Source organism: Rousettus aegyptiacus, unplaced genomic scaffold, assembly GCF_014176215.1.
Source record: "Rousettus aegyptiacus isolate mRouAeg1 unplaced genomic scaffold, mRouAeg1.p scaffold_m13_p_3, whole genome shotgun sequence".
In the NCBI taxonomy this organism is placed as follows: domain Eukaryota; kingdom Metazoa; phylum Chordata; class Mammalia; order Chiroptera; family Pteropodidae; genus Rousettus; species Rousettus aegyptiacus.
In genome coordinates this window covers 26,051,598-26,063,915 of record NW_023416306.1, presented here as the reverse complement: position 1 = coordinate 26,063,915, position 12,318 = coordinate 26,051,598, and the positions used below count along the sequence as shown (strand labels likewise).

Genomic DNA, 12,318 nt, shown 5'->3' with positions numbered 1-12,318 from the left:
CTCAGTATACATACACCTCTACCATAACTCCTTTCCTGCCACTGTTAATCACAGATTTCACTTGCCTATGTTTCATGCTGTTTGAGGACAGAGGCCATGTCTTATCTGATTTTATAGTTTCAGTGTTAATACAGCCCACATTGTTTAATAAAGATTCAGTTAATATTTGAGTAATGAATACATGAATAAAGGAGTGAATTAATCAGTCAATCAATTGGAACATCAGATAAATTCGTCATGAATAGAATGGTCTTCAAAACTGTTGAAGTTTAAATTAATAGTTTATTCTTCTTCATTATCTACCACACTTTAAATTTTATAAGCAGGATTTAATAAGACTCTGAGCCTAATTTCTCAAAACTATATCCTTGTGTGCCTCAATTTCTTCATCTATAAAATGGGATAGTACTTTTCCCTATTTGCTATATAGAAAAGATGAATTCTTAGCTATAAAGCATTTTGCTTGTTAGGGAAATATACTCTCTAAGAGTGTAAGTTATCAATATTATTGCTATTAATCATATTGCAGTACAGGTGTAAAAATTAAATTACTCTTTAGGAATCGTAGATGTCAGAAATAGAAAGGTCCTTCAGTATCTTCTAGTCTAATTCATCATTGGATGAAGAGATCGAGTCAATTCTCCTTTCAATTCTCTTAATACATTATTCATCCTTCTCTGTACCCTGCATATGCTGAATGTTCTTTGTCGTATTGTTTTTTAAGTTAATTTCTTTAAACTTATAGATTAGAAAATAAAATAATATAAAATAATATAAAAATCACTGGGTACCTAATACTCAGAATAAATAAAACAGAATTTTTAAATTTTTTGCTTCTGTTTTTTTAATGAGATAAAACAAACTTGGAAATTTTCTATTTATCTTCCAAAATCCCATTTCCCTCTTTTTCTGCCTCCTCAGTCTTAATTTTTGTGGTTTCAATTCCCACGCATATTTTTCTACCATATATGCACACCCATAAATAATATCATTTTACATACTTAAAATCTTGATAGAAATAGTATTATACTCTGTGTGTCACTTCCAACCTACCTTTTTTGACTTAATGTCACATTTTTGAGATTTATTCATGTCAAAAACATGTTCTGTATCTTGATCTGTGTGTTCATTACATAAAAATTTATCAGTCTCTATACTTGAGATTTATGCTCTTAATTGTGTGTGGGCGTATATATATATAATACCTCAAGAAAATTATTGTAAAAATGGTAAAATGTTCAGAACTTGGTGATTATGTCTTGTAGGTAGGATAAGGAAGAATGGTTCCCAGCCTAGGTTTTTAAGCACTACGGGTTCAGGAGCTGCATGAAATCTTATATCTATGCTCTAGCCCCAAGGCTCTCAAACTTGAGCATGCATCAGAATCACCCGCAACTGTTTAGTGGGTAATTCTAGGCTTCTCTGTGGCTGTATTCACTCAGTGCATTTATAAACAATAAGTACACCCTCTATCACAAACTATGTAGCCAAAGGATATCTGAAGAGGAAGCAAATGGAGTTTTAGCTGTTAGCGTGCTTCTAAAAGAAAGCACCAGTATACGTTTGCAATGCCGTTACTTAGAAAGATATGAAGGTCTGAGCGAATGAAACCCTTATGTTCTGGAATGTAAACAATTTTTCAAGAAATCTCTGGATTGAGACGGACGATGTTAGACACCCCTTGCAGTTTACCCCATTTGACTTTCAACCCTGGCTAGGCTGCCTTTTCCAGCTAGGTAGAGTCCTAATCTAAAGAATCTTTGCTTCATTACATACAACTTCTGAGGCTTCCAAACGAGCTCAAGTTTGTCCTCTTCTGAGTATTTAGAAACTATCTCTAAACCTGTTTTCTGGTTTTCCAGTTTAGAAACTAGTTTCAAATATGTAGTGTCTTGTATTTAAATGGGTGTTCTAACAAAACCCAGAGTTGATCTATTTTTAAACAAATCTGAGAATTGAAATCAAAAACCTGTTCTTTAATGTTTTGGTTATACTTAATGTACTTCTACTTGCATGGGTAAAATTTATAGTCACAAAGAACAGCGTGTTAGCAAATCTTTATTGAAATCACTACTTTGAATTTTTCTAACATAGTTCTCGTAAAAAAAAAATATTAAGTTTCATAGTAGCATCATAGCAGTTAGAATAGTTGAATATTATCAATTTTCTGTATAAGTAAACTGAGGTATAGTTCGTTCTTCAAGGCTACTTTGTCACTTGTAAAGTCAGGAGTTATCTCATTTCTCTGATTCCCAGCTCAGTGCTCCTGGTAAAGCTTTGCTGAAAGAGAATTTACATGCTCTTCTGAAGTTTACTTTCTCTGGTTCTTCTGTCCTAGAGTAATTCTCAAATCCAGTTTCTAGTTACATACCCAAAGAAGTACCCAAGGGTTTATTTCTCATGGGCCAGGTTGAGAATTTGAACAGAGAGCTTCTACTTTTAGGTGCAGTATTTTTTCTTTGTGATATAATACCTCTCAAACATAGTAGAGCAGACTTTCAGATTGTATTTTAAAATCTATGTGGCTTGTAGAATTTTGTTTTGAGCATGATCATATTTCCTACAACCATATTCATTTCCTAATCATCTTTATCTCTTCACTGACCGCCACTTTTACGGAGTCATGAAAATACAAGCATCTGCTTTCCATGAATAGATTAGAGATCCCCACAAGCCTAGATTCCCATGGAAACCAATCAAAAACTAAAAGGAAAAGAAAGAGTATATATTGAATTTCCCTGAGACCTACAGCTTGTTTTTCATTAGACTCATGCTGATTTCTTTTAAATTCTGGGCAGAAGGCCAGTGAATATTTTTGCAGCTGATAAAAAGGAACTTCAGATCCATTTACTTTCATTTAAACTTAAAAAAATTAATTTTGTATATAATATCGTAGGGGTAGGAACAAATTTTTCTCTATCCTTCTAGGTTCTTCTTCCTGGTGTAATAATTAAATCTACATGAGACAGATTAATAAGAGAAGATAATCAAATTTAATTACATAGATATGTATGGAAACCCCACATGCATGAGAGATTCGGAGACAGAAAGTTAAAATAAGGTATATCTGACATTGTGAGCTAAAGATGAGGTAAGGCACCTTGGGGCTTCAGAGGGGAGAAAGGTTGTTTGCAGTACTATAACAAAGCAGATATTCAGGCATTAGAAATTTACCCTGCTGTATAGATAAATCATAAAAAGTTATTTCTGGTAATAACTCTTACTATGGGCAAAGCTCCAAATTTAAATTCTTTAAAGGAAAGGTAGAAGTTTCTCTTGAGCCCATAGAGTCTTGATTGTTTTTAGCTCAAAATAATTCACACACCAAAGTGGCACATCTTGGGGAGGCCTGTTCTGAACCCCTTCAACATCAATTCTAAAGAAAATTTGGGCATTAATTTGCTACTCACCTTCCTATGTCACAGGACCATATGATTTCCTCTTCTTTGTTTTCTGCTGAAAAGAGAGAGGAAATAGGGGGCCTACTAACCCTATAGTGTGAATTTTGTCAACTCCTGGGTACAACATTTTCCCTGTGACCAATCATAGGCCTCTTTATACCTCCTTTGACTGTTAAGCTTTTTCAAAGCCCAAACAATTATTTACTATTACAATAACAGAAATATAACCAAAATGCCAAAATATGGGGTATCAAGAGGAGGTGACTGGAGTGAGCTGATTATAAATTTAAATACGGAAATCAAAATCATCATCAAGATGCTGGAGCAAGACTTAAAGGAGATGAGGAAGTTAGCCATGTGAATGACTGAGGGAAAAACTTTCTTTCATTCCAGGCAGAAGGAAGAGTCAGAACAAATACCTTAAAATGGGAGCGTGCCTGGAATGTTTGAGGATTAACAAGGGGGGATTATAATGAATGAGCAAAGGGAGAGCAGTAGGTGATGAGGACAAGAAAGAAATGGTGGCCAGATCTTGTTGAGCCTTTTGGCTGTTGTCAGGAATATGTTTTTACTTTGAATGAGATGAGAAAACATTGGAAGTTTTTTTGTTTTGTTTTATTATATTATTATTTATGCCTACAGCACCTGGCCTTCTTAGGTGGCCTCCAATCCAAGTATTAACGAGGCCCGACCCTGCTTAGCTTCCGAGATCAGATGGGGTCAGGCTTGTTCAGAGTAGCATGGCCATAGATTTCTCTTGATTCTTAAATCTGTTATTCAGTATAGTTCTCATCTCTGCCACATATGAGTCATGAGAATTCTCATCCTAATTTTTGATATCAAAATAGATCCTGCTTGCAGAAAGTTTAATCATTGAAACACTACTACTAAAGTTAGCTTCACCAGTTTAAAATACTGTTTTATTCTTTCCTTGTTCTTATCTAAACAACATTATCAGTGGTAACTAAGCCTCTTGAAAAATTGTCTGTTAGAATCTACTTATTCACCATATCAGTTCTAATGAGTATGTAATTCATTTACTCATTTGCTCAAGAAATAAATTTTTAGTACTTACATATCAGGCATTGTACTATATATCTTGAAGTATTAAATTCAATCTTTGTCTAAATATTTACAGTCTTTCAAATTCTAAATCATCATGAAGTTAACATTTCACCCATGAAACCAGTCATTTTCAAGAAATGTACTGAGTATACTCAGTTTCTCTCAAACAATTTTAGATTTCAGAAGACTTGGTTTATATTCCTTTCAATTTTTTATTCAAATCCTTTCAATCTCTTTGTGATTAATCAGACTGACTCTTTTTTAACCAATTTGTTGTTAAGAATTTAAGCTAAAATATTAGAGTATACTTTGAAATTATGCCTGTAAATTTCTAACTATGTAACTGGTCATTTCAAAGTTGTGCAGATTATAAACTAATACAGTCTGTGTGTGCATGTGCATGTGCACACAGATATATGTTTTAAATTGTTATTTAATTCAATGGTAATGTACATACATATTACCAAATGTTAAATAGACCATGAAGGTCTAATCTTCATGTGCATAATCTAGGAGTAGGGAAAACCTATCTGTGAATCAAAACACAGACATGACAAAGAAAAAGATTAATGAATGGCTACATAGAAATAAGAACTTCTCCTGAGTGCTCCCAAATAAGGGAATTGTCAAATCACTCAGCTTTGTCTGTAACAAGTGTGAACACCACCTAGCATGTTACCTTACCCTTAAATCCACAAGTTTGAGAAATATAGTTGTAAAGCAAAGAATTCATTTAGTCAACTGATATTTATCGAGCGCTTACTAATCTTAAGGTTCTATTCTTGTTTGGGATATAGCAGTGAACAAAGCAAAACAAATCCCTGCCTTCAAGGAACTTACATTTTGTTGGTAGAAAATAAATAAATAAACATATGGATAAGTGTTATAAACTATATATAGTATTACGTCAGATGGGGATATATGCTATGGAAAAAAATAAGGCAGATATAGGGCAAGGAGTCTAGGAGTTGCAAATAAAAATAGGGCAATCAAGATAAACTTCACATAAGAAAGTAACATTAAGCGAGCATGTAACACTTAAACAATCTAAAGTTGTTGAGATAACAAACCTTGGAGGGAGAAAGAATGCCAAGTACAAAGACCCTGAGATGGGAATACGGTTGGTATTTACAAGAAACAGTCAGCAAGAAGGCCACTGTGGCTCTGGTGGAGTGAGGATGAGGTCAGAGGTCATTTTGCACCTGCAGGATATTTAAGGATTCTGCTTTTACTCTGCATGAGAGAGGAAGGTTATTGAAGGATTTGAGTGCAGAAAATACAACATTTTTCGAAAGGTTCATTCTCACTCCTGTGCTGAGGATAGATTGTCCAAAGGATGAGGGCAAAAAAAGGGAGACTAATTAGAAAGCTGAGAGATGTTGTTGACTTGGACCAGAGTGGTAGAGGTGGAGGTGATAAGAAGTAGTTCAATTTTAAATACATTTTGAATTTACTGATAGATTATCGATATGAGAGGATGAATCAATAAATTTGACACTAAGGGTTTTTTTTAAGCTTCATGTCTTTTTAAATGTTTAATTAGGGAGAACTTCTCTTCCCATGTTGAAGCAAATCCCAGATATTATATCATCCGAATGTTTCTAAAAGAAAACGACTCTTTAAATATAACCATTATAAGACTAAAAATTTAGCAAGAATTATTTAATATCATGGTATTATAAAATAGCTCATCGGTTTTCAGATTCTAAGTTGTCTCATAAATGTTTATGTTTGTTTATTTACTTTTGTTTGAATCAGGACCCAAATAAGGGCTATATATTATGCTTGGTTTATGTCTTTTAAGTTTTTTTTAATCTCTAGTTTTCTCCTCATCCCTCTTTTTTCCTTACTTTTTTTGTAATGTGGCTTAACTCTTACCCAAACCTGATGTCTACTTCTAGAGTGATTGTCTCGGGCTAGATCATATTGATTGTTTCTCCGGTGTAGTTAACTTGTTCCTCTGTCTTCTGTGTTCCTTGTAAATTAGTTATTGGATCTACAGGTTTGATCTGATTCAGGTTCAGATTTTTTTTTTTTTTGGTTAAACAACTTCATTGTTATGATACATTTCTCATCAGGAGACACATCATGTTTCATTGTCTCTATGTTTGTGACATTAGCAGCTATTGATGCCTAGTGCCTAAAGCCAAGTGCTTATCAGGAGTTGCAAAATGGTGATATTCTAATTCTACCATCCCTTCTACAATTATTAGCTGGAATAATTCATTAAAGAGAACTTTCTCCTTGTCGAATATTAGATGACTAAATGGTATAGTTCACATAGAAAAGGAGGGGGGAAATCCTTGATTCTTTCTTTTTATTTACCAGTTATCAAAGTAATGAGTTGGTTTCTTATGCCTTCCGATGATGACCAATTAATCGTTTTCTTTTTTCCTTTTTAGTGTTCTTATGTGCAAGGCATAGGATATTTTAGTATCACTTAAAAATATTTGCTATATCAATCTATTGACATTATTATCCTTAATCGATATTCAAATTATTCTATCTTTGGTTGTGAGAGTTCTTTCAAGTTAGTTCTTAGATTGTTTTGACACAGTCCTATTATTTGACAGCTTCCTTCCGATCTATTACCAGATATTCTAGGTTCATTCTATATTTTTTGTTCCAGACTTGGAATCAGCCATTTCTCCTAGGAACTATGGTTCCTTATAGCAGAAAAAAAGTATTTGGAGGCCATAGTCTAGAGTCTAAGGGTGCTCATTGTTGGTGATTGTTTCTAATAAGCCTTTACAGTGGACACTGCTTGGAAATATTTTTTAATAAAAATATGATTTTGTCACTTCCTATTCTAATTCAGGACTAAGATGTTTATTTTTAACTTAACCTCTTTTATTTTACATCTCTACTCTTTTTTCCATCCAACTGAGAGTGATGGAATATCACATTGTATTGATTAAAATGTGGAAACTCATAGAGCTTGAGAAATTTTTCATTAAGCAGCAGAGCCCAGGATTCAAATATAGATATGAGTCCAAAGTCTTTGCTTAAATTCATCTTTTAAAAATTTGCCTTGACACAGCTCCTTTGCTTCAAAGCATAGCATTTTTCATATAACTGCCAGGTAAGGGATTCAATTCAACCAACATGGACTGAACACCCATTTTTATGCAAAATCCTGTTCTCTTGTGTAAGACTGATATACTTCAGCAAATCTTTTCTGCTCTACATTCTAAAATTTATTTAGAATCCAACTACTTCTCATCACCGCTTTGCCATTATCCTGGTCATAATGAACAGCACCTTGGATTGGATTAATGTAGTTGCTTTGCTTGGATTATCGTGGTGGCATCATAACTGGCCTCTGACTTCTGCTCTTGTCCCCCTACAGTCTGTGCCTGTCACATCAGCCAGAATGATCTTTTAAACCCCACGTTAAATCATGTCACTCCTCTGCTCCAGACCCTCCAAGCATTTTCCATCTGAGGGTAAAAGAGTCAAACTTCCTATGACTTACAATGCCCTATATGTTTGGAATCCCTTGTTATCTCTATTACCTCATTTCTAACCTTCCCTTTGTTTTCTCTGCATAAGCCCCTCTGTCCTCAGTGCAGTTCCTCCTAGGAGCAAAGAATGCTCTTGCCCCAAGGTTTTTGAAATTTACTCTTCCCTCTTCTAAGGGGCATCTCTCTGTTTCACTCTCTCGCTTTCATCAGTTCTTTACTCAAAAGTCACTGTTTCAGTGAAGCCTTTACCCCCTCTATCCTATCTAACACCCCCTCACTTCACATCTTATTTTCCCTACTCTGCTTTATTTCTTTTTCCTTAACACTACATAAAATACTCTGTTTTCTACTTATTTACCTTGTTTATTGCCTTTACCCCACTAGAATGTAAACTCCTATGAAGTCAGAGATTTTTTTGTCTGGTTTTTTTCCCACACTATTCTTCCCATTGCCTAGAACTGTGCCTGGTACATGGCTGGTGGTCAAACAGTATTCCTCGAATGAATGAAGACACTTCTAAAGTTATAGCTTTATTAATTTTCCCAGGTGGTCCAGCATTTCTTTCATCATGTATGTATTCTTGACCAAAAATGTGTCATGATATTTCTGTTGTCTAAGAGTAGAATATTTTTTAAAAGGAAGAATAGCTTTGCTTTGCTATCTCTTTTTCTGATACAACCCTCCGCCTTCACCCCAATGACTCCTGCTTGTTCTTCATAGAATACTTCTTCTCTTGGGAGTATATATTTCTTCTTCTTTTTTTTTTCCTTCTAGTTAAATAGCCACAGACTGTCCATTTGAACTGACCCTCTTTGGAAAGTGAGTCAGTGCAACCTAGTGGAGAGCAGAGGCCTGAGCATTTGCATTTCCAGAATGTTTGTATTGACAAATGGCAGTCAGTTATTGACGTTTATGTCCCTGGGTGATACTTCAATTGGCTTATCTTTGCTGGTCAAATGCCTTAATTGTTCTGGCCTTTAATTCAGTCAAAGTTGGAGCTAGAGCAGAGGGGAAAGAAAAGGAGCAAGTCTAGCAGAACATCAAACTTGAGCTGGGAGGCTGCTGGCAACGATCAGCCTGTCATAATGTTATGATTTGTTCATTTTTATACCATTTATTAGCCTTTACTTGTTGTGCCATTTGGCCTCCAGGGCAGATAAAGTGCTGTCTAATTTGGTAGGTTTGCTTCTGTCAGAGCAGCCTCGACAGGGAAGGTGTTAGCTGCAGTGACAAATAATCAATAGCTGTCGTTGTCATGAGGAACGTGAGCAGTTGGGCCTTTCATCTGGAGGATTAGAGGTCTAATTGGATTGAGAATAGGGAGGGTGGGTTGTTGGGTAACCCTGTCAGCCTTGTGAAGCTGTCAAATGTCAGCCTTATTCATGGTGAAGGGAATAAGGAACCATGTGTTTTCAGAACTGAGGAGGAATGCATGTGAAAGCCCTTTATACAAAGGAACAGACCCCGAAGTCAACTCAGCTAACATATGCTCCCGTGTTTATTTAGTTAGATCTCCCTTTAGATAATAAATGTAACTTTAAATGATATTTTTAAGCCTAGATGAGCAAAACACACACACATACACAAGATACAAATTCAATTGTATTCTGCAGTTGTTGGATGTAGTGTTCTATAAAATGTCAGTTAGGCAAATGTGATATTCAAATCTTTTCTGTACAAAATGACTTCAATAAAAACTTTTTTTGAAACATGTCATTTTTACAGAAAAATTGCAAGTACAATACAAAAAACTTTTTTTCCTGAGCCATTTGCGCGAATTGTTGACCTCACCATTTCCAAATTTTTTAGTGTGTATGTCCTAAAAACAAAGACATTCCTCAATATTATCACACTATCACCATCAAAATCAGATAATTAACATTGATACAGAACTACCATCTAATCCTCAGACTCCGTTATTATCCTAATAATATCTTTAAGGATTAAGTTCAGAATCACGTGTTGCATTTAGTTTTCAAGTCTCTTCTGTCTCCTTCAATGTGGAAAAATTTCTAATCCTTCCTCAACTTTAATGGTGCTGACACATTTGAAAATAACAAGCTAGATATATTATATAATATATCTCAGTTTTGGATTGTTTATATATATATTCTCATAATTAGATTTATATTGTTAGGGATATTGTAGAAGTGACACTGTCTTCATTGAATCCTATCCTATCTCTCAGGTGCCGCACAATCTTGATTTTTCCCATTCCTAATGATGTTCACTTGCTCACTTGATTGTTTGCTTTTCATCTTAGTAATTGTAAATATTCTGTAGGGAGGGGCTTTGAAATTATGCAAATATTTTATTATCTACTTTATCTGTTATTAATGTAGCCCCTCCAACTTTCTTATAATTATTGTTTCAGGCAAAAGTTTTTCCATCCTCTTACTTTCAACTTATCTGTGTCTTTATATTTAAAGTAATCTATGGCCATGCCACCTTGAACACGCCCAATCCCATCTGATCTCGGAAGCTAAGCAGGTTTGGGCCTGGTTAGTACTTGGATGGGAGACCACCTAGGAAGACCAGATGCTGTAGGTGTAAAAAATAAATACAAATAAATAAATATAAATATATTTAAAGTATACCTCTCGTAGACAGCATGAAGTTGAGTTTTGCTTTCTTTTTTAATGCAGTTTGACAACATCTACATTTTAATTGGAATGTTAATCCATTTACATTTAATGAATTATTAATGTTGTTGAGTTTCAGTCTTCAATTTTATTTCTTTTTCTGTCCGACCCATCATTTTTTGTTCCTCTCAACCTGTTTTCTTGCCCTATTTTGGGATTAATCAAATATTTTTTAATGTTTTAATTTCTCTATTGGATTTTTAGCTATACCTATATATTATTTTTAAGAGGTTGCTTTAGGGTCGCCAGTATGAAACTTTTGCTTATCGCATTGACATACACTATTTTTCATAAAACGTAAGTTAAATATGTCATTCCATTGTCTTCTGGCCTCCATTGTTTCTGGTCCACCACCTTTCCTATTGTTCCCATGTGTGTAATGTTTGTTGCTGTTTGTTTTATTGGTTTCTTTCAATATTTTCTTTTTAGCTTTTGTTTTCAGCAAAAAATCAAATGTGAAAAGTCTATGCAGCAATTTTTATATTTCAGATATTGTGCTTTTCAGTTCTATAATTTGTTACTTCTTTTTATAGTTCCATTTTCTTTGCTGAGATTTCCTCATCTATGTGGTCATTATAACCATCTTTTCTGTTAAACTGTCATCGCTGCTCTAAAGTCCTTGTGTGCTAATTTCAACAACCAGGTCATCTTGAAATATATTTATATTAATTATTTCTTCTCTTAACACTAGTCCTATTTCTTTGTTTATTTGTTTGTTTGTTTTTTGCATGTGTAGCAATTTTTTATTGTATACTCAGAATTTTGGATGATATATTCTGGGATTTTTCATTCTCTTATCACTCCATAAAGAGTATCGTTTTTTTGTGTGTTTTATCAGGCAGTTAGAACTGATTAATCACGCTGAAACTGTTGAGCATTTCAATTTTCCTCCTAGTTTTTAGTTGAATCTCTTAGACCTATCCATAGCCCACAAGAAAAAAAAAAAAGTCTGCACTTTTAAGGCATAGATCCTCTAAGATTTCAGTGAAAATCCTGAGATTTTTATCAAGTCTAACAAGGTGGGGCTCAGCTCTGAGTTCTGTCTCCTCTGTATTGGGTCATAGCTGAAATTTCTGACAGCTTTTTCAACCTTTCATTTGTTGGTTTCTGCAGACTTCTTGTAGCCTCCACATGCCTTTGTAATTCAGGCATCAGATGAGGACTTTTGAGGAGTCTATATGCTTTTGAGATCTCCCCTTTGGCTCATTTTTCCATCTCTATTATTCTATCATTCTAATCCAGTCTACCATAATCTATTGTCTAAACAACTGAAATAGCGTATCAGTCTTCCCGATTCAAGTCTTTTTCCTCTTCAAACCATTCTCTATGCTGCAGACAGATTTCATTCACTTATTAACTCATTTGTTACATAGTTGATGAGTAGTCATCCAAAAGACAATACTGTCAGGCAGTCAAATTGTTGTAGATGTTGGTTGGCTTCTCACATAGATTTAGCTGGTAAAGAGACCCCAAGACCAAATTTATGTAGGTGGAGTATTACTCATGGTACAGCAAGCAGCATGAGCTTTATGTTTGCATTGGTTCTCCTTGCCCTCAAGTCCTGCAAGGGTGATCTGGAAGCAGGTGCAGGTACACGCTACACAGGAAATGGGTCTGTGTCACATCAGAGGAAACCCGAGCTTAGAAAACCCCCAGTCTTACATTAGGGCTTCTGACAAACAGGCTCAACCTTTGCCCCAAAGTGAGACGTTATTTGGTTATTCTGTTCAGCAAACTAATCTATCC

The 12,318-nt window shown here is 34.7% G+C and overlaps 1 protein-coding gene and 1 pseudogene across 5 annotated transcripts in view; both read left to right on the top strand.

The window, feature by feature from the left end:
- INVS (inversin) overlaps positions 1 to 12,318 on the top strand; it is a 112,227-nt gene that overhangs the window by 21,055 nt on the left and 78,854 nt on the right. The gene's annotated exons all lie outside the window — the stretch shown is intronic.
- LOC118600793 lies at positions 10,362 to 10,480 on the top strand (annotated as a pseudogene).